Genomic DNA, 20,349 nt, shown 5'->3' with positions numbered 1-20,349 from the left:
ATTTAAAATACATTGCAGTCATAAACATCTTTCAGCTATAAAAGGCCAATTAAACAGCACCATGGTTACACCGTTAAACTCTTCATGAGTGTTCAATATTTAAGATAAGATAAAATTTTATAATACTTTAAGATTAGAAATTATCTTCTCATTTTATGTGATTTTATTGTAAATGAAGACCATTTTTTAGAGCAGCACATTATATTATATGTACCATGCAAATAAAGAAATGAAACACACATAATACATTTGTGTATTAATACTGAAAAATCTCTTTGAATTTACTTTGAATTTACTAATTTACAACTTGTAATTAAAACTCTTTTAAAAGGGGGGGCACGTTTTCACCAGAAACGCTATGCAGTTTTTAGTTCGTGTGCCTTTGGCCTTTTAAAAAAGCTTTATAATTGCTGTCATCTGATTTCTCCATTTCATGTTACAACTGGTCAAAAATTCATCAGTTTTCTAGAATGAATTTCTAGAATTTTCTTCACTTTCACTTTCAGAAAAAATGTTTTAATGTCCTCAGCAATGTGGGTCTTGTTTTGTACTGGTTCCAGTGGCTGGGTAAGAATTTTATATTTTGTCATTTGCATTCAATTTGTACTTATGTGTATTTATGTAGAAAAATCAGTTGTATAGAAATGTATAGAAACATCGAGTAGGTAACAAACCCATCTATGAACCATCTCCTAATTAACATGTGAAAGCGAACAAGTGCCATCGCATCGAAGGCTTAGCAAGACTACTCATAACGTTGCCCTGCCGATCATCACTTAGTGTTTTAAAGAGCATGTAATACACAAAGCACCACTGGTTTTCCATATTTAAATCCTAGATGGCCACAGATTTCTAAAAATAGATGTGGATATATGTGTGATGGCATAAAGTTCTGTTCATTTCAGGAAAAATTCAGACTAATTAAAAAAGCAGCAGGTCTCTTCTGTTTGTTTTCTACCCAACGAGAGTTATTTTCAAGGGAACGTTGGGAGGATCATTGAGTGACTTCAGTCTGGACTCATCCAGTTGTAACATATTGCACATGCAGGCCAGTTGAGGCAGGCCTGTATTTTCATATGAAGCTCTTACAGCCAATGCAAGCTTCCCAGCCAACCTGATGGTGGTGGTAGTAGCCTAGTGGGTAAGACACTATGAACCAGGTTGTAAGTCACTCTGGATATGAGCGTCTGATAAATGCTGTAAATGTAAATGTGAAATGGTGCTGAGGCTGCGAATTCAGGGCAAGAAGAGAGTTCAACATCAGATCCCTTCTCTGGGAGTCTAGGTCTTCTGGACTGTATGTACAGCGTCTGCTTTCCCATTGATATCATTAAGTATTAAGTTCCACAGAGTCCTCCACATCTTCATCCTCCCGGTGGCAGTGTTACACCTTCTTTCATCAGCGCTTCATCAGTGATTGCCCCCATCAGTGAGGGCAGTGGTGGCCTAGGGGTTAAGGAAGCATGGTTGCCGGTTCGAATCCCCATCCGCCAAGGTGCTACTGAGGTGCACTTAGCAAAGCACCGTCCCCACACACTGCTCCCCGGGTGCCTGTCATGGCTGCCCACTGCTGACCAAGGGTGATGGGTTAAATGCAGAGGACACATTTCACTGTGTGCACCGTGTGCTGTGCTGCTATGTATCACATGTGACAATCACTTCACTTTCACTTCATTAATGAAGTTTACCCACAAGATATGAAGGAGAACACAAAAGTCTTGCCTGTAAATGTGGGGACCTCGGAGGATCGGCATTCGAACCGGCAACCTTCTGATTACGGGGCCGCTTCCTTAACCGCTAGGCCACCACTTAAAAAAAACAGAGTTAAAAGCAGGTTAAAAGCAGAGGACACATTTCACTGTGTGCACCGTGTGCTGTGCTACTGTGTGTCACAATGACCTTCACTTCACATTTTAATTTTTCAACTCTGCTTCAGAGGGGACCCCAGTGCAGAACAGACACAGACATTGTAGGTACTTCGAACCAGGATGAAAGGAGGACGGGAGGCTGATGTCCCGTCTGTGATTGATGTGTGCAGGTGTTCTGTGTTTATGGGGTGTGGTGGGCAATGAGTACTCATGGGAATGTGACCGGGCGCGTGCAGGAGTGTTATGTGCAGTGCATGTAGTTGCAAGTCTCGTGCATAGGCACCACAAATATTTCAACGATAAAACTTTTTTTTGTGTAGGACATCTCGGCTCCTTCGTGTTCACAGTCCTTCCAAGATGAATGTCCTGATTCCCCTCTCTGCCGGGTATGATCTGCAGGACACCAGAAAGTTCTGCCTCACATATAACCCACTATGTAAAGGCAAGCAACAAATGAAACTAAAACTGAAACTAAATGTGAGGCAATTACAACAAACACGGATGCTTCTGTTAAATGTCATTATTTAAAAATCTTATTAATCAGAAATACCAATAAAACATACCAATTTTACATCGGTCTTGTTGGCCCACTAATCCTGTATCTGAAGTCTCTTTCCGGAATTCAGCCGTGGTGCAGAATTACAGCCACTTTGATCCAGTCCCAATCCAGTCTGTAGCTTTAAATGCTAATGAGGAGGAGAGAGGCGGGACGAGGAGGTGAGTGGCCTATAGAAGTGAGCAAGCATTTGTGGAAATGACGTCATGAACACCATTCACCAACCACAAAGTTTAGTGCAAACAGGAAGTTTTGTCGGCAATTTTCCAGGAAAAATAATATTCACCCCCTGGTTCTTCAGAGTTGACGGAACTAAAAAAAATACGTTGGTGCTCTTTTTTACATCCCATCACAAAGCAACTGCCATGCTTCACACGTTTTCCAGCCATAACGGTCGGTGGAGATAATTTTTTAGGGGAAACGGGAGGTAAACGTTACCCTCATGACGACATTTCAGATCCGACCGTCTGAGCTGCCGCTCTCTGAACAGCGAAGCAGAATGACCGAAGCACTCTTTACACCCATCGCCACTTCTAGTCACTGCGGGACATTAGACAGACTAGAGGAACTCGTATTAATGTTAAATCATGACAAAAAAAAGACAATTTCAAGATAAAAACATTGAGACGAATTGTGTAAACTTTTGTATAATCATAATAAGATAATTAACAATTGCATGTATAATTTTTTGGGATTAAGGGTTAGTTTAGTGGTTAGGAACTCACACACACACACACACACACACACACACACACCTGTTTCACACACACCTGTCCTGGGGTGAGCCGTGGTTTGTTTTTAATGGAATGACAGACGATATGTGGTAGGTGCGTGTCGTGTCGGTATAAAAGCGTCACTGAGCTTGGATCAGATGCACTTTTCTAACAGGAGGACTAGAGAAGGACCCTCTAGTCCAGCACACAGGTGAGCAACGCACAACACTTTTCGTGAAGAGATTTAACTACAGAGACAGAATATCTGAGACGCCTGCATGGAGCTGCATGTGTGGTGAATGAAGTTCTGGATGTTGTGTGCACGGCGTGTAGCTGCAGGTCTTCAGAAGTATAAAACGTGGACATTTCATTTTGTTGTGTAGGACAGACTTTCTTCCAGTTCTCAAGAATGGTTGAGCTATACATACAGGGAGTGCAGAAACATTAGGCAAGTTGTATTTTTGAGGAATAATTTTATTATTGAACAACAATCATGTTCTCAATGAACCCAAAAAACTCATATCAAAGCTGAATGTTTTTGGAAGTAGTTTTTAGTTTGTTTTTATTTTGAGCTATTTTAGGGGGATATCTGTGTGTGCAGGTGACTATTACTGTGCATAATTATTAGGCAACTTAACAAAAAACAAATATATACCCATTTCAATAATTTATTTTTACCAGTGAAACCAATATAACATCTCCACATTCACAAATATACATTTCTGACATTCCAAAACAAAAACAAATCAGCGACCAATATAGCCACCTTTCTTTGCAAGGACACTCAAAAGCCTGCCATCCATGGATTCTGTCAGTGTTTTGATCTGTTCACCATCAACATTGTGTGCAGCAGCAACCACAGCCTCCCAGACACTGTTCAGAGAGGTGTACTGTTTTCCCTCCTTGTAAATCTCACATTTGATGATGGACCACAGGTTCTCAATGGGGTTCAGATCAGGTGAACAAGGAGGCCATGTCATTAGTTTTTTTTCTAATAGAGTACTTGGACACATGTGATGGAGCATTGTCCTGCATGAAAATCATGTTTTTCTTGAAGGATGCAGACTTCTTCCTGTACCACTGCTTGAAGAAGGTGTCTTCCAGAAACTGGCAGTAGGACTGGGAGTTGAGCTCAACTCCATCCTCAAACCGAAAAGGCCCCACAAGCTCATCTCACCTCCACCTTGCTGGCGTCTGAGTCGGACTGGAGCTCTCTGTATTTTACCAATCCAGCCACGGGCCCATCCATCAGTCCATAAAACCTTAGAAAAATCAGTCTTGAGATATTTCTTGGCCCAGTCTTGACGTTTCAGCTTGTGTGTCTTGTTCAGTGGTGGTCGTCTTTCAGCCTTTCTTACCTTGGCCATGTCTCTGAGTATTGCACACCTTGTGCTTTTGGGCACTCCAGTGATGTTGCAGCTCTGAAATATGGCCAAACTGGTGGCAAGTGGCATCTTGGCAGCTGCACGCTTGACTTTTCTCAGTTCATGGGCAGTTCTTTTGCGCCTTGGTTTTTCCACACGCTTCTTGCGACCCTGTTGACTATTTTGAATGAAACGCTTGATTGTTCGATGATCACGCTTCAGAAGCTTTGCAATTTTAAGAGTGCTGCATCCCTCTGCAAGATATCTCACTATTTTTAACTTTTCTGAGCCTGTCAAGTCCTTCTTTTGACCCATTTTGCCAAAGGAAAGGAAGTTTCCTAATAATTATGCACACCTGATATAGGGTGTTGATGTCATTAGACCACACCCCTTCTCATTACAGAGATGCACATCACCTAATATGCTTAATTGGTAGTAGGCTTTCGAGCCTATACAGCTTGGAGTAAGACAACATGCATGAAGAGGATGATGTGGACAAAATACTCATTTGCCTAATAATTCTGCACTCCCTGTACAGTGTTATGCAAACGTGGAAAATGCTTCAAACTAAGTATGCTTCAAAAATACTATTTTAAAATACTAATTCTTATTTGTTACCTAAATGAAAAATGAAAAGGAAACTCTGACTTGGTGTTATTACTCTTTGACTTCAAACCATCACCATTTATTGTAGATACATTTATAGAAAGGTGGGTATTTTTGCAGGATTGTATTTAGGTGTTTGATCAATCAATTAAAAAGGAGGTAATAATCATCATCAATTTCCCATATAGGTTTAAACCCAGTCATTTACTGAAACCATACATTACAGTCAGACTGAACACAGCAACATGACAGAAGGTGGTTATACTGCATCAACAAGTTAATTTAATGTTGAAATCTGTAAATGTCCAGAAGTCCCATCAGCTCAAGACTGGCAGAATCCAATGGGACCCAGGTACCTCCATCTACTACTAAGTCTGGCCAAAAGTGATCTTTATAGAGGAGATGCAGACAAAGCTTTCGTAGCTTTCGTAGGCCGTACTCCACCTCAGGAACCGCCAGGAGAAAAATAGCTCCTCGGCCCCACGGTAGCTTTTGTAGGCTCTTTCGCAGAGTCTGTCACGCCCGGGGAAACAATAAAACATGGCGTGGACCTGGGCATGAAACTGCCGATCGCCTGAAGTGTGTTGGGTTCCAGGCCAGAAGGTGGCGTTGGGGGAAGTCGGCTGCATCTTGAAGCGTTCGGGTCGTTCTGTCACGGTGGATGCACATGGCGAGGAAGGAAGACGCGTACGCACAACGTCACAAGACAGGGTCCGTAGAAGCAGGGGCCAAAAGAAGGCCCAATCGCATCTGATCTCGGCCACCATGACCAAAGACAAATAATAGTTTGATTTCGATTTCTTTTCTCTTATGTCATTATGTTTTGATTACTTCTGAAAGCATAATTGGTTTATAGAATTTCTCACACCAGACTAGCAGCTCTAACCTAAGAGATCAGATCAAAAAATGAAATATTGTCTAGCGGACTGATAGGGGTGAGTTTGTGTAGTTAATCTGTCGTTTTTTTCCAAGCAGGATCTGCATTTTTTTCTGCACCGTGATGGCTGTTTTTTCCTCAAACAACATCTCCGTCATTGACGCCACCTCTAGTCCAACCCTGAGAGCTGATGCATCCAACTCCTCATTAATCTGTGCTTTTAGCCTAAACCAGGTCTACTTCATGCAGTCCGTAAAAGTCCTAACTGCTCTTCTGGGATTCCCAGCCAACCTGAGGGTGTTGTGGATCCTGCTGTGTGCCCGGGTGGAGCGGTCGACCTCTGACCTCTATACTGGCAGCCTAGCCTTCATGGACGCAATGTACTGTGTGTGTCTCCCAACTGATGTAATGTTGTGTTATATTAATTGTAGCAGTGACTCAATATACATCGTTATTGACTTATTTTACTACCTGAATGAGTTGGGCGTGCCGCCTCTCCTGGCCTGTATCTGTTTGGACCGTTACGTAGCGGTCCTGCACCCGACTACCTTCATGCGTCTCCGTGACAACAAGCTAAGGATCCTCAGCACCGTGGTGATATGGTCCTGTGCTCTGTCCTACTCTCTGTTTTTCTCCCTAGATCAAAGTGAAAATGTGAATTATTACATCGCTTTCATACTTTTCATTGGTTGCTTCCTCCTCATCATCTTCTGCAACCTGTCGCTGCTCAAAGCCCTGATGGACTCTGGCCCCGTGGCCCGCGACAGCATGCACCCTGTGAAGAAGAGAGCCTTCATCACTGTGCTCATCATCTTCATAATCATCACTGTCAGCTTCCTCCCTAATGTAATCTTATATGTTTTTAACATGGTTATTATCTATTTTGCGAATATTACTATTTACTCCTGCGTGTACCCTGCGTGCATGACCTTATTTATCATCAGAAGTGCCCTTCAACCCCTCTTCTTCCTCTACCATACCAGAAAGCTGCCCTTCATGTCCTCCACCAACTCCAACTTTGTCTGTTGCTCTGAAAGGTTAAAAAATAAAGTGAGAGAGCGCATGTAGTGAGATCCAGTAAAGCTGAAGAAGCCCCATCGGACTTAACGCCCACGTGAGCCGGTGGGAAATGATGAAGGGAGAGGAGAGGAGGTGGAGGTGGAGGGAGAAAAAGGATCAGGTTTACTCGGGAGGTCAAGGAGAAAGCTTGTAGCGTACACAAAGAATGACTTAGCAGCGAGTTTAATATATAAAAAAATAGGATTTTTATCTTAAACTATTAAACATAGATTTATACAGTCTACATTATTATAAAAATGTACCGTGCAATAAACAAGTGAAATACAAATAAAAGCTGTTTGAATGTTAATACTGAAATCTTTTTGATTTTTTGCTTCTTACTAAACTTCTAGCGGGAGGGCAAATGTTCAGCATAATGCTGATAATCTGTGCAGTTTTATAATGTGTGTGCCTTTAACATGTGAAAGTGCCATAGAATCTAGGACTTGAAAGTGATCGTTTTTTGTCAGTGTGAAACACTGTGGACCAGCACATGGTGACACAACAAAATGTGTCCTCTGTATTTAACCATCACCCTTGGTGGGCAGTGGGCAGCAATGACAGGCACCCGGGGAGCAGTGTGTGGGGACGATGTTCTGCTCGGTGGCACCTCATTGGTAACTTGACGAATCGGGATTCGAACCAGGAACCTTTTGATTATAGGGGCGCATCATAAACTGCTAGGCTACCACTGCCCCATAATGATGAATAAAAAAATTGTGCGTTGGTGGAAAACATGTTACATCATCATTTTCACGCATTGAGGAGTGGAATAAGACTGTATTTATAGTAAAGTTATATTTAAATTTTAAACAGACAGGACAGGAGAACAGCTTACTTGGATTAGGTGACTTAAAGATGAGCCGAGTTGATGTCAGGGTGACGAACAATAACTGAGCACCGGACAGCTATGAGAATATAGGAAAGCATCACCCCATTCCCTTCATAATTAGTGTAGTGTCGTGTGTCTTATTTAATACTTGCCTAGTTCTGTGGTGAGCAGCATCTTTTTGTACAACTGACTTTAAATGGCTTTAATAGGACAGGGATGGTTTTGTTAGACTGTCTCAATATTCATTACAGTATTGCAGGGTTTCCCAACCCTGGTCCAGGAGGAATGTCTGCCAGAGAGTCTTCACTCCAGCCCAACGCTTAATTAGGCTCAGGCGTCACTTAATGGCCTAATAACTAGTGGGGCAGATTGTGAAGATATGTGGGTTGGAATAAAAACATCCTGGCAGATATTCCTCCAGGACCAGGGTTGAAAAACACTGAAGTATATTGTTATGCAGAATACTTGTAAATAAAATATATATTAAATATTGTTGTAAAGTCCTCCACAAAATAATGATCTCATTATTCAAACATAAAGTTTTTAAAACTATTTGTTCATGTATGTAAGAATTTTTTTAAAACCATTGTCTGACTGGTTTGTATGATCGGTCCTGATATCACGTTCTTCAGCATCTACTGTTTGAACTACTGTTAAAGTTTTTTTTTTTTCGAACCTTGACAAATGTTCAGTTTGCAATGGTGCTTTGCATGGCTCATATGGACTGGACTGATATGTAAATGTAAGTTACGCTGTGTACTTTTCTGCAATTATCTGTACATATACACCCCATTCGAGTTCTCATAAAACATCTCCCTTTATTTTATTTTTCTTTGGTAGCATTGACAGCCAATAGGGCTGGGTTCATTTGCAATTTGCAATTCAGGGAGAGGTTGGCTCACTGTCTGGGTGAATGCTAGTGCATGTTCATGTCCTGGGTAAGGTTGGAGTTTAGAACAGGGGTGTAATGTGATCTTACGTGAGTGCTTTCGGTGTGTTAAATAAACAAGTATGACTGCTGAACGCTCTGACTCTCTTTACTCCCCATCCACACCCCTCGATAAAATATGTTCTTGTATATAACAAAGCTTGTCTGGCTAGGGGCACTTCAGATGCATTGGTTTATTTTTAGGCAAACATATTCATAAAATAAAGATTCATTAAAATGCATTCTGGACTGTTTGCCTGAGACTGGAACGTTCTCATCATCGTGCACAAAGCGTTTTTTAATCTTCCATTTTATTTGATTTATTTTCTAACTAATAATCTCTATGCACAGTCAAAAGACAGGGATTTAATTATGACAAAAGAAAAAAAACATTTAAACAAAGGTGTGGTTCTTATTGCAAACAGAAAACTGAAGTAGAGCTTTATTGTCATTTCAGCTATATACGTGTTAGACAGCACATAGTAAAATGAAACAACGTGCTCCTGAACCTGGTGCTACATGTAACATTTAAACATACTGACACGTGTGCGACACCGACAAATTGGGGACACAAGCAGTGCAAGAATAATATTTAACTAAAACATGTGGACAACAATGAGACAGACAGCGCTAAACTACCAGGGGCCGTTTAGGAAATATTTCAGACTTTTGTTACACAAACACATGTGAAACACACACACATTCACATATGAAACTGACAAGCATGCATTTATACTACTGAAAACTCGCACACACAGATACATGTGATGTAACAAACAAAAATTAAACTTTTCACTATATACGGAAGTCATTTCAGTATATCCGGAAGTCGGTTCTATGGATTCTATTTTGGCGACCCGATTAAAAAAGCGGTAATTGTATCAGTCCAAACCGGGTCGCGACGCCGCTCTCCCTTCCTTCCACAGTGCGCCTCCTATGAATATTCAAATCTTTTTCATTCGTTTTTTACTTAGCTCATGGAGCAGTGGTGGCCTAGCGGTTAAGGAAGCGGCCCCGTATTCAGAAGGTTTCTTTTTTCCTGATCCACCAAGGTGCCACTGAGCGAAGCACCGTCCCCACACACTGCTCCCCGGGCGCCTGTCATAGCTGCCCTCTGCTCACCAAGGGTGATGGTTAAATTTAGAGGACACATTTCACTGTGTGCACCATGTGCTGTGCTGATGTGTATCACAATGACCTTCACTTTACTTTTTATGGGTCTTTAACACAGTTTAAGTTTTTGTTTGTTACATAAGAGACCTTTTCACCTGTATCTGTGTGAGCATTTCATATGTGTGTGCGTGAGTGTTTCATATGTGTGTGTGCGAGTTTTCAGTAGTATAAATGCATGCTTGTCAGTTTCATATGTGAATGTGTGTGTGTTTCACATGTGTTTGTGTAACAAAAGTCTGAAATATTTCCTAAACGGCCCCTCATACTAAACTAGGGAAGTTTACACACACACCACAGCACAGCATCGAACAGTCAGGTACATGAGAAACTGAACTAACACATCTTCATTACACCAAAACTCACGGTGGTAATTAGGACAGCCATCAGAGAGTAGGTGCCACATGGTGGATCAGGGGCACCCTGGCATCACACATATTGATGTATGAAATGCATTGGATTCCACTGCCACCTTGAAATCCCTAGAATTGCAATTATCTGTCTGGTGTAACCCAGGTAGAATTTTTTTGTACATAATTCTGCATTTTGCTCCATGCTGAGGGAGGAAGCCTGCATGTCCGTTCGCCATTTGTTCGTTTGTGCAGAAATAAATTCTATTCCACTGGATGACTAGAGATGACTACTCATTGATATAAGTGTGCCGTGTGGGGAGTGTGTTCACACCCACAGTAGTAACACCTGTTACACTGCAAACATTACATTTATATAATCATAATAAGATAAATGTTGCTATTGATTTCTATTACTCTGTTCTTTGTGTTACACCATTTTTTTTAGAGAACTTACCCACCAAATAACAAATGCTTTGTTTTACATGTGTGAACAGGGTGAAAATGTGGTCAGAAACTCACACACGCCTGTCCTGAGGTGAGCTGGGGTTTGTTTTTAATAAAATGATGGACGGTATGTGGTATGTGCGTGTGGTGTCTGTATAAAAGCCTCACTGAGTTTGGACCAGATGCACTTTTCTAACAGGATGACTAGAGAAGGACCCTCTAGTCCAGCAACAGGTGAGCAACGTACAGCACCTTATTCTTTCTTTATGTAAACTATAGCATAGAAAAGAATAGCTTTTGATTGTCACTATACACATGTACAATGAGATTAAAAGCAGCTCCTTCAAAGCAGACATAAAGGAAACATACAAAACATACAAAAAAAAAATGTAAATGATAAAGTATTGGTATCTCCTATACCAACTTGAATTTTACTTAGTATCGAATCAAAAATGAAATCAGTGGTATGGCACATCCATGATACCACTTGCACGCTCCTTCAAAAGTTGCCACATCCATAGCATTGTGCGGTGTGATCAGACTACACATTTCAGAGTGGCCTTTTATTGTGGGCAGTCTAAGGCAAACCTGTGCAATTTTCATGCTGTCTAATCCCGCACCTTCATATGCTACACCTGTGTGGTGGGATGGATCATCTCAGCAAAGTACTCACTTACACAGATTTAGACAGATATGTGAACAATATTTGAGAATAATGGCTCTTTTGTGTATGTAAAAAAATACTTTTATATATACAGTTTATCCCATGAAAAATGGGAGCAGAAAAAAGTGTTGCGTTTAAGTTTTTGTTCAGTATATATAACTGAAATCAATTGTTTTAAATAAAAAAATGTAACACTTTATCTGCGTTTCAGAGTTAAAATATTGAAGCAGAGTTCAACACAAATGAACACAATTTACACACAAGACACAAAGAAAAACACAAGAGTCTTGCAAAGTTTAACAATGTTTACAAAGCTAAACAATGGTTAATGTGTTTAGGCTCATTTTAGAGCATGAATTGGCTTTAATATTTTTTTTTAATCTGAATATAATCAAACCGTTTCATGACGCAGCACAGCAGTGTTACAACATTCCAGAGGCGAATGTCACTGCAGATTTCATTCCCCCACAGCCTCGCACAATTTTCCGACAGGCAGCTGTACCCAGAACTCATTCACCACAAGTCTTGCGTTTATATTGGTGGCCAGTGTATATAGAGGACTGTGCAGAAGTTCTAGGCAGGTGTGAAAACTAATTATGCTTTAAAATCATAACAAGAGTTGTTTATTTAAACAAAATACAAAGTGAGCAAACAAACAAAAACTAAGTGTAAATAAATAAATAATCACACAAACTGTGCAATAATTCTAATATTCAATAACATGTACACAATAACATGTACACACTATGTCACGACGGCGAGCTGACGGGGGAGGGAAGCGCAGAGGCGGTACATGTTGGGAACAAGGGTTTATTAATAAAAAAAAAAAGGGGAAATGAAGGGGATCAACATAAACAAACCCGCAGGCGTGTGGTGATTGACAGAACTCAAAAACAAGTTTGCCAAAAAACGGTCCACAGGAGTTCATAAAAATGTTGGAGCTCCAGAAAGGCAGAAATCACCGGCTTTTTAAAAGATGTCCTGATGTTGCCACACCTGGCAACATCAGCTGTGGCCAATCCTGACACACTATGTACAACACTGTATATAAAACCCTCAGTGCACTTTTCCCCATATGTATATGTCACTTCACCTTTTAATATTGAAATTCTTATTTTTTGCTCTATTTACTACAGTCATGTCTGCACTGAAGAAGCTGCTTTTTTAAATCTTAATCTTATGTGTACAGTGACAATAAAAGGCATTCATTTCTATTCTAAAATCATTACTTGTGTTAATACTCTTTGCTATCATGATTACTTGTAGGTAATCTTGCACAAAGGCTGGTATTTTGTAAGATTATTTTCAGGTGTTTTATCATACAACTATTCCAAATTATATACTGGTCATTTACTGAAACAAAAACAGCTCAAAATGAGGCTAAAAACTTGGTAAGGAACAGATAAAAACATAGGGATAGATGTAGCAGGTTCTCATGACTCAAAATTTGAAATATTTTTCTGTAGCAGAAGGCAGTTTGTTCACCAAAAAGGCAAATTGTTGACCAAGAGGTTGTCTGCTATAGTTGTTTTTGGCGGCCTGTCTTAATTTTAGCTCAGGTTTTTCAGTCTTTGCGTCAAGCTATCTTTTTACACTTTATTAGTCTTATTCAAGTCCCTACTCAAGTCAACTAAATGTGTAAGTTTCTAGTCTTATTTTAATTATTCATGTATATTTTAGTCTAGTTTTAGTCAACAGAAATGTATTTTTTGAATAATGAAATTCTATTTTACCCAATCATAATAGTACAAGTACCTGGTAAAACAGACAAAATGACATTTTCTTTTAGTCAAACCCATTTTATAATTAAAACAATGTTATCTTTTTATTTTATTGGGTAAAGAAATTTTCTCCCAGCCATCTGCTCACCCATCAGAAGTATCCTGAATTCTTATCAATGCCACTATTACATATTTTGGAACGACATATGCACAACCAGATGAGAGATATCAGTATTTAATAATGTGATTAAATAAGAGAAAATAACATCTCATCTTCTTTTAACCAATTAATGACAAACATTAGCATTTTCACTTTTGAAAGCATTCTTAACTTTTATCATTTTATATATAGCATTCTTAGCTTATATCATTTTTCACACCTTCCTAAAAGATAATTAACTACAGACTTGCAGCTCTTGTCTGGGAGTATTTGGAGCCAGTTCAAGAATAATAATAATGCCTAGTGGCTTATTATAAAGGGACATGGTAATGCTGGATTCCTAACTGTCAGTTTACCTATTTGACCTGTACTGTTTTACAGCAGGATCTTCTTTCTGCACCACGATGGCTGTTGTTTTCCAAAAGAACTTCTCCGTCATTGACGCCAACTCTAGCCCAGACCTCAGCGCTAATGAATTGAACTCTTCATTAATCTGTGCTCTTAGTGATCAGGTCTACTTCATGCAGTCCGTGGAAATCCTAACTGCTCTTCTAGGATTCCCAGCCAACCTGAGGTTGTTGTGGATCCTGCTGTGGGCCCGGGTGGAGCGGTCGACCTCTGACCTCTATACTGGCAGCCTAGCCGTCATGGATGAAATGTACTGTGTGTGTCTCACATTAGACGTAATATTGTATTATTTTCCTACTAGTAGCAGTGACCCAATACTCATCTCAGCAGGATTTTTTCTTTACCTGAATGAGTTGGGCGTGCCGCCTCTCCTGGCCTGTATCTGTTTGGACCGTTACATAGCGGTCCTGCACCCGACTACCTTCATGCGTCTCCGTGACAACAAGCTAAGGATCCTCAACACTTTGGTCATTTGGTCCTGTGCTCTGTCCTACTCTTTGTTTGTCTGCCTAGATAAAATTCAAAAAGTGAATAAATACATAATTTTCACAGTTTTCATTGGTTGCTTCCTCCTCATCATCTTCTGCAACCTGTCGCTGCTCAAAGCCCTGATGGACTCTGGCCCCGTGGCCCGCGACAGCATGCACCCTGTGAAGAAGAAAGCCTTCATCACTGTGCTTATCATCTTCATAATCATCACTGTCACCTCACTCCCTGCTGTAATCATATATATTTTTATCATGTTTATGATTCATTTTGACAATATGACTATTTACGCCTGCGTGTTACCTGCATGCATTGTCTTTCACGTCCTCAGAAGTGCCCTTCAACCCCTCTTCTTCCTCTACCGTGCCAGAAAGCTGCCCTTCATGTCCTCCACCAACTTCAACTCAGTCTGTTGTTGAAAAAAGCTGAGGAAACTATAGCTGTCAATAAAAAAAAAGATTTAATCACCCATTATGCAATTCAGTTAATTAAAATTTGTACAGAGACATAGGTGCCGGCCATTATGTAATGCTCATGCAGTTATCTTATATATTTAAAATGAATTGCAGTGATTACTATTTAAATTCTGTCAGCTCTAAAATAAGCCTATACAAAATATACACCAAAGTGATAATCCTGTTAAAATGTAAGTGTAAGACGATTGTGTTGTTCTTCTATATCTTATGTGTAAACTTTATTAATGAGTGCTCAACAATATTTAGGTAAGATAAAACTGTATTAAATCTGTAGGAGTAGGAAATTAGCTTATATTATCCTATAAAACATTTACTTTTCGAATAGAACAGTATGTTTTATGTACCATGCAATAAAAAAAAATAATGAAACACAAATTAAAGTCTGTTTGTGTGTTATTACTGAAATATCTAATGGCTACTGGTTACTACAGGAATAGCAGTCAGCAGTCCAGAACAGAGCAGAACAGGTGCATGCCAAATGGGTTGTGGTACGGAGAGTGGACGATATCAGCACCCACATCTCTGGTGATATGGGGCTACTGAATAGTGAGCCGGATGAAAAACCTTTAGGCACAGCTGATCCAGGCAGAGCGCCCCTCCCCATTTTACCAAAGGTGGAAGAGGAACTAAATCGTATGCAGTCACTTGGAAATAAAATATATATTTGTGCTCATTTTTACATCCCATCACAAAGCAACTGCAATGCTTCACACGTTTTCCAGCCATAAAGGTCGGTGGAGATAATGTTTTAGGGGAAATGGGAGGTAAACATTTCTAGTCACTGCAGGACATTAGACAGACTAGAGCAACTCGTAGTAATGTTAAATCATGACAAAAGTGACCTCTATACTGGCAGCCTAGCCTTCATGGACGCACTGTACTGTGTGTGTCTCACAACTGATGTAACGTTGTGTTATATTAATAGTAGCAGTGACTCAATATACATCGTTATTGACTTATTTTACTACCTGAATGAGTTGGGCGTGCCGCCTCTCCTGGCCTGTATCTGTTTGGACCGTTACGTAACGGTCCTGCACCCGACCACCTTCATGCGTCTCCGTGACAACAAGATAAGGATCCTCACCAGCGTGGTCATATGGTCCTGTGCTCTGTCCTACTCTCTGTTTTTCTCCCTAGATCAAAGTGAAAATGTGAATTATTACATCGCTTTCATAGTTGTCATTATTTGCTTCCTCCTCATCATCTTCTGCAACCTGTCGCTGCTCAAAGCCCTGATGGACTCTGGCCCCGTGGCCCGCGACAGCATGCACCCTGTGAAGAAGAGAGCCTTCATCACTGTGCTTATCATCTTCATAATCATCACTGTCAGCTTCCTCCCTGATGTAATCTTATATGTTTTTAACATGGTTATGATTTATTTTGCGAATATTACTATTACTACTTAGCAGCGAGTTTAATGTTGTATTTTATGTGCTTTTATCCTAAACTATTAAACATAGATTTATACAGTCTACATTATTATAAAAATGTACCATGCAATAAACAAGTGAAATACAAAAAAATGCTGTTTGAATGTTAATAATGAAATCGTTTAGATTTTTTACTTCTTACTAAACTTCTAGCGGGAGGGCAAATGTTCAGCATAATGCTGATAATCTGTGCAGTTTTATAATGTGTGTGCCTTTAACATGTGAAAATGCCATATAATCTAGGACTTGAAAGTGATTGTTATTTGTCAGTGTGAAACACTGTAGCACAGCACATGGTGACACAAGAAAATGTGTCCTCTGTATTTAACCATCACCCTTGGTGGGCAGTGGGCAGCAATGACAGGCGCCCGGGGAGCAGTGTGTGGGGACGATGTTCTGCTCGGTGGCACCTCATTGGTAACTTGACGAATCAGGATTTGAACCAAGAACCTTTTGATTACAGGGGCGCATCCTAAACCGCTAGGCTACCACTGCCCCATAATGATTAATAACAAAATTGTGCGTTGGTGGAAAACATGTTACATCATCATTTTCCCTCCATCTCTGAAGGTAAAAGGAAGACATTCATCTAGACTCTTCTCCGTCTTGGCCCCTCGGTGGTGGAATGAACTTCCCCTCGAGGTCAGAACAGCTCAGTCACTGAGCACCTTCAAACGAAAGCTCAAGACCTTCCTCTTTAAAGAATATTTAGATTAAATTGTAATTTTCTTGTTGTCGAACTTTGTGTACAGAATCTACAACAGACTGAATAAATAGATGTATTCATAGTTGGGGTCCTAGTGAACCAGAATTGATCTCTTCATCGATGGTAACTTAAGCACGTTGTAAGTCGCTCTGGATAAGGGCGTCTGTGTCACGCCTACGGACTTACGGGGAAAGGAAGCGCAGAGGTCTGACATACTGGGAAGGGGTTTTTATTATAACAAACAATAAACACAAAGAAACAATGGCGCGGTGGCCAAAAAGGATTTAACTTAAATAAAGAACTAAAACTAACCTGTAGGCGTGTGCCGATTGCCAGAACTGAAAATACACAGTCACATACGTGCACTAACGTCCACGAAAATGTCGTCCCTTCTGAAGGGGCGGAAAACTGTCAGGATTAGTCACCGGTGATTAGCACAGCTGCAGTCAATCCTGACAGTCTGCCAAATGTCGTAAATGTAAATGTACATTTTCAAGCAATGAGGAGTGGAATAAGTCTGTATTTATAATAAAGTTATAGTTAAATTTTAAACAGACAGGACAGCAGGGTAGAAGAAGTCAGGAGAGCGGACCGGGCATACTTGTCGGAATTAGGTGACTTAAAGATGAGCCGAGTTGATGTCAGGGTGACGAACAATGACTGAGCACCGGACAGCTATGAGAATATATCCCCATTCCCCCCATAATAAGTGTAGTGTGTCTTATTCTATACTTGTCTAATTTTGTGGTGAGCGGCATCTTTTTGTACGACTGACTTTAAATGGCTTTAATAGGACAGGGATGGTTTTGTTAGACTGTCTCAGAATTCGATACAGTATTGCAGGGTTTCCCAACCCTGATCCAGGAGGAATGTCTGCCAAAGAGTCTTAACTGGGCTCAGGCGTTACTTAATGGCCTAATAACTAGTGGGGCAGATTGTGAAGATATGTGGGTTGGAATAAAAACGTCCTGGCAGATGTTCCTCTAGGACCAGGGTTGAAGAACACTGAAGTTTATTGTTATGCATAAACATGAATACTTGTATTTAAAATGTATATTAAATATTGTTGTAAAGTCCTTCACAAAATAATGATCTCTCAATACAAACATACAGTTTTTAAAACTATTTGTTCACGTATGTTAGGATTTTTTTAAAACCATTGTCTGACTGATTTGTATGATCAGTCCTGATATCACGTTCTTCAGCATCTGAGCCTTTGAACTACTGTTAAAGTTTTTTTTTTTTTCGAGCCTTGACAAATGTTCAGTTTGCAATGGTGCTTTGCATGGCTCATATGGACTGGACTGATATGTAAATGTAAGTTATGCCGTGTACTTTTCTGCAATTACCTGTACATATACACCCTATTCGAGTGTTGATAAAACATCTCTGTACTTGCAGCCATACTGTGCATTGTAATCTGTAGTGTGTACTCCTTACCACCCGGAGTCAATGACGAATCTGCAAACCAAATAAATGAATGCGATTTAAGATTTAATCATATTGATTAATTGCTAAATCCATTTTTAATATACATAATGGGGTGTACATATACACCCCATTCGAGTGCTGATAAAACATCTCCCATCATTTTATTTTTCTTTGGTAGCGTTGACAGCCAATAGGGCTGGGTTCATTTGCAATTGCCTGCCTCCAAGGCATTCAGGGAGAGGTTGGCTCACTGTCTGGGTGAATGCTAGTGCATGTTCATGTTCTGGGTCAGGTTGGAGTTTAGAACAGGGGTGTAATGCGATCTTACGTGAGTGCTTTCGGTGTGTTAAAAAAACAAGTATGACTGCTGAACGCTCTGACTCTCTTCACTCCCCATCCACACCCCTCAATAAAATATGTTCTTGTATATAACAAAGCTTGTCTGGCTAAGAGCACTTCAGATGAATTGGATTATTTTTAGGCAAATCAAATTCATAAAATAAAGATTCATTGAAATGCATTCTGGACTGTTTGTCTGCCTGAGACTGGAAGTTCTCATCGTCGTGCACAAAGCTTCCATTTTATTTTATTTATTTTCTAACTAATAATTTCTATGCACAGTCAAAAACAGAGCAGCTCAGGGTGCATAGCTGGGCTAAAAATCTTGAATCTTGTTACACCAACACTTTTACTACTCTAACAACCAAAATGTCTTCTACTATGAGCAGGACAACTGCTACTACAGCGTCCTCAAAATCCTGTTCTTGACATTCACTGTTGAGATACTCAGCTTTAAATCTAACCAGCAGCATATTGTCATGCCAAAACAAGGACTCAATGAGAACAACAGAGATTTAATTATTAAAAACAAAAGGAAATTTAAACAAAGGTGTGGTTCTTATTGCAAACAGAAGAACAGCAGACTGAAGTTGAGCTTTATTGTCGTTTCAGCAATATACGTGTTAGACAGCATATAAAGAAATTAAACAACGTTTCTCCGGAACCTGGTGCTACATGTAACATTTAAACAACACTTAACATGTTACATACTGACATAAAGTGCACGTGTGCGACACCGACAAACTGGAGACACAGGCAGTGCAAGAATAACATTTAACAAATAACACCGCTAAACTAGTGAAGTTCACACACACACCACAGCACAGTATTGAACAGTCAGGCACATGAGAAAAACTAAAAAATCTTATGGTGGTAATTAAAAGTTAAATTAAAGTGAAGTGATTGTCACATGTGATACACAGCAGCACAGCACACGGTGCACACAGTGAAATTTGTCCTCTGCATTTAACCCATCACCCTGAGTGAGCAGTGGGCAGCCATGACAGGAGCAGGGTGTGGGAACGGTGTTTTGCTCAGTGGCACCTTGGCAGATCGGGATTCAAACCAGTAACCTTCTGATTACGGGGCCGCTTCCTTAACCGCTAGGCCAACACTGGACAGCCATCAGTGAGTAGGTGCCACATGGTGGATCAGGGGCACCCTGGCATCACACATATTGATTAATGACATGCATTGGATTTCACTGTCAACTTCAAATCCCTAAAATTGCAATTATCTGTGCTGGTAGAGTTGTTTTGTACATAATTCTGTATTTTGCTCCATGCTGAGTGAGGAAGCCTGCATGTCAGTTCGCTGTGAGGTGCATTCAGATCATTTATGTTTATTTGGTTTGTGTTCCTGTTCCACCGGATGACTGCAGATGACTACTCATTGATATAAGTGAGTGTGTGAGTGTGTGCCGTATGGGGAGTGTGTGCATTGGTGGTTTAGTGGTGGAATTCTTGGCTGCCACATGGGAGGCCTGGTTTCAATTCCCGGCAAATTCAGCTCTGATCGGGCAGTGGTGGCTTTGCATTTAAGGAAGTGGCCCCGTAATCAGAAGGTTGCCGGTTCGAATCCCGAAGTGCCAAGGTGCCACTGAGGTGCACCGTCCCCACACACTGCTCCCAGGGCGCCCGTCATGGCTGCCCACTGCTCACTCAGGGTGATGGGTTAAATGCAGAGAAAATATTTCACTGTGTGCACCGTGTGTTGTGCTGCTGTGTATCACAGGTGACAATAACTTCACTTCATATG

This window comes from Denticeps clupeoides, chromosome 3 (assembly GCF_900700375.1).
Source record: "Denticeps clupeoides chromosome 3, fDenClu1.1, whole genome shotgun sequence".
In the NCBI taxonomy this organism is placed as follows: Eukaryota; Metazoa; Chordata; class Actinopteri; order Clupeiformes; family Denticipitidae; genus Denticeps; species Denticeps clupeoides.
The sequence above is the reverse complement of the archived record's forward strand: the minus strand, read 5'-3'. Positions refer to the sequence as shown.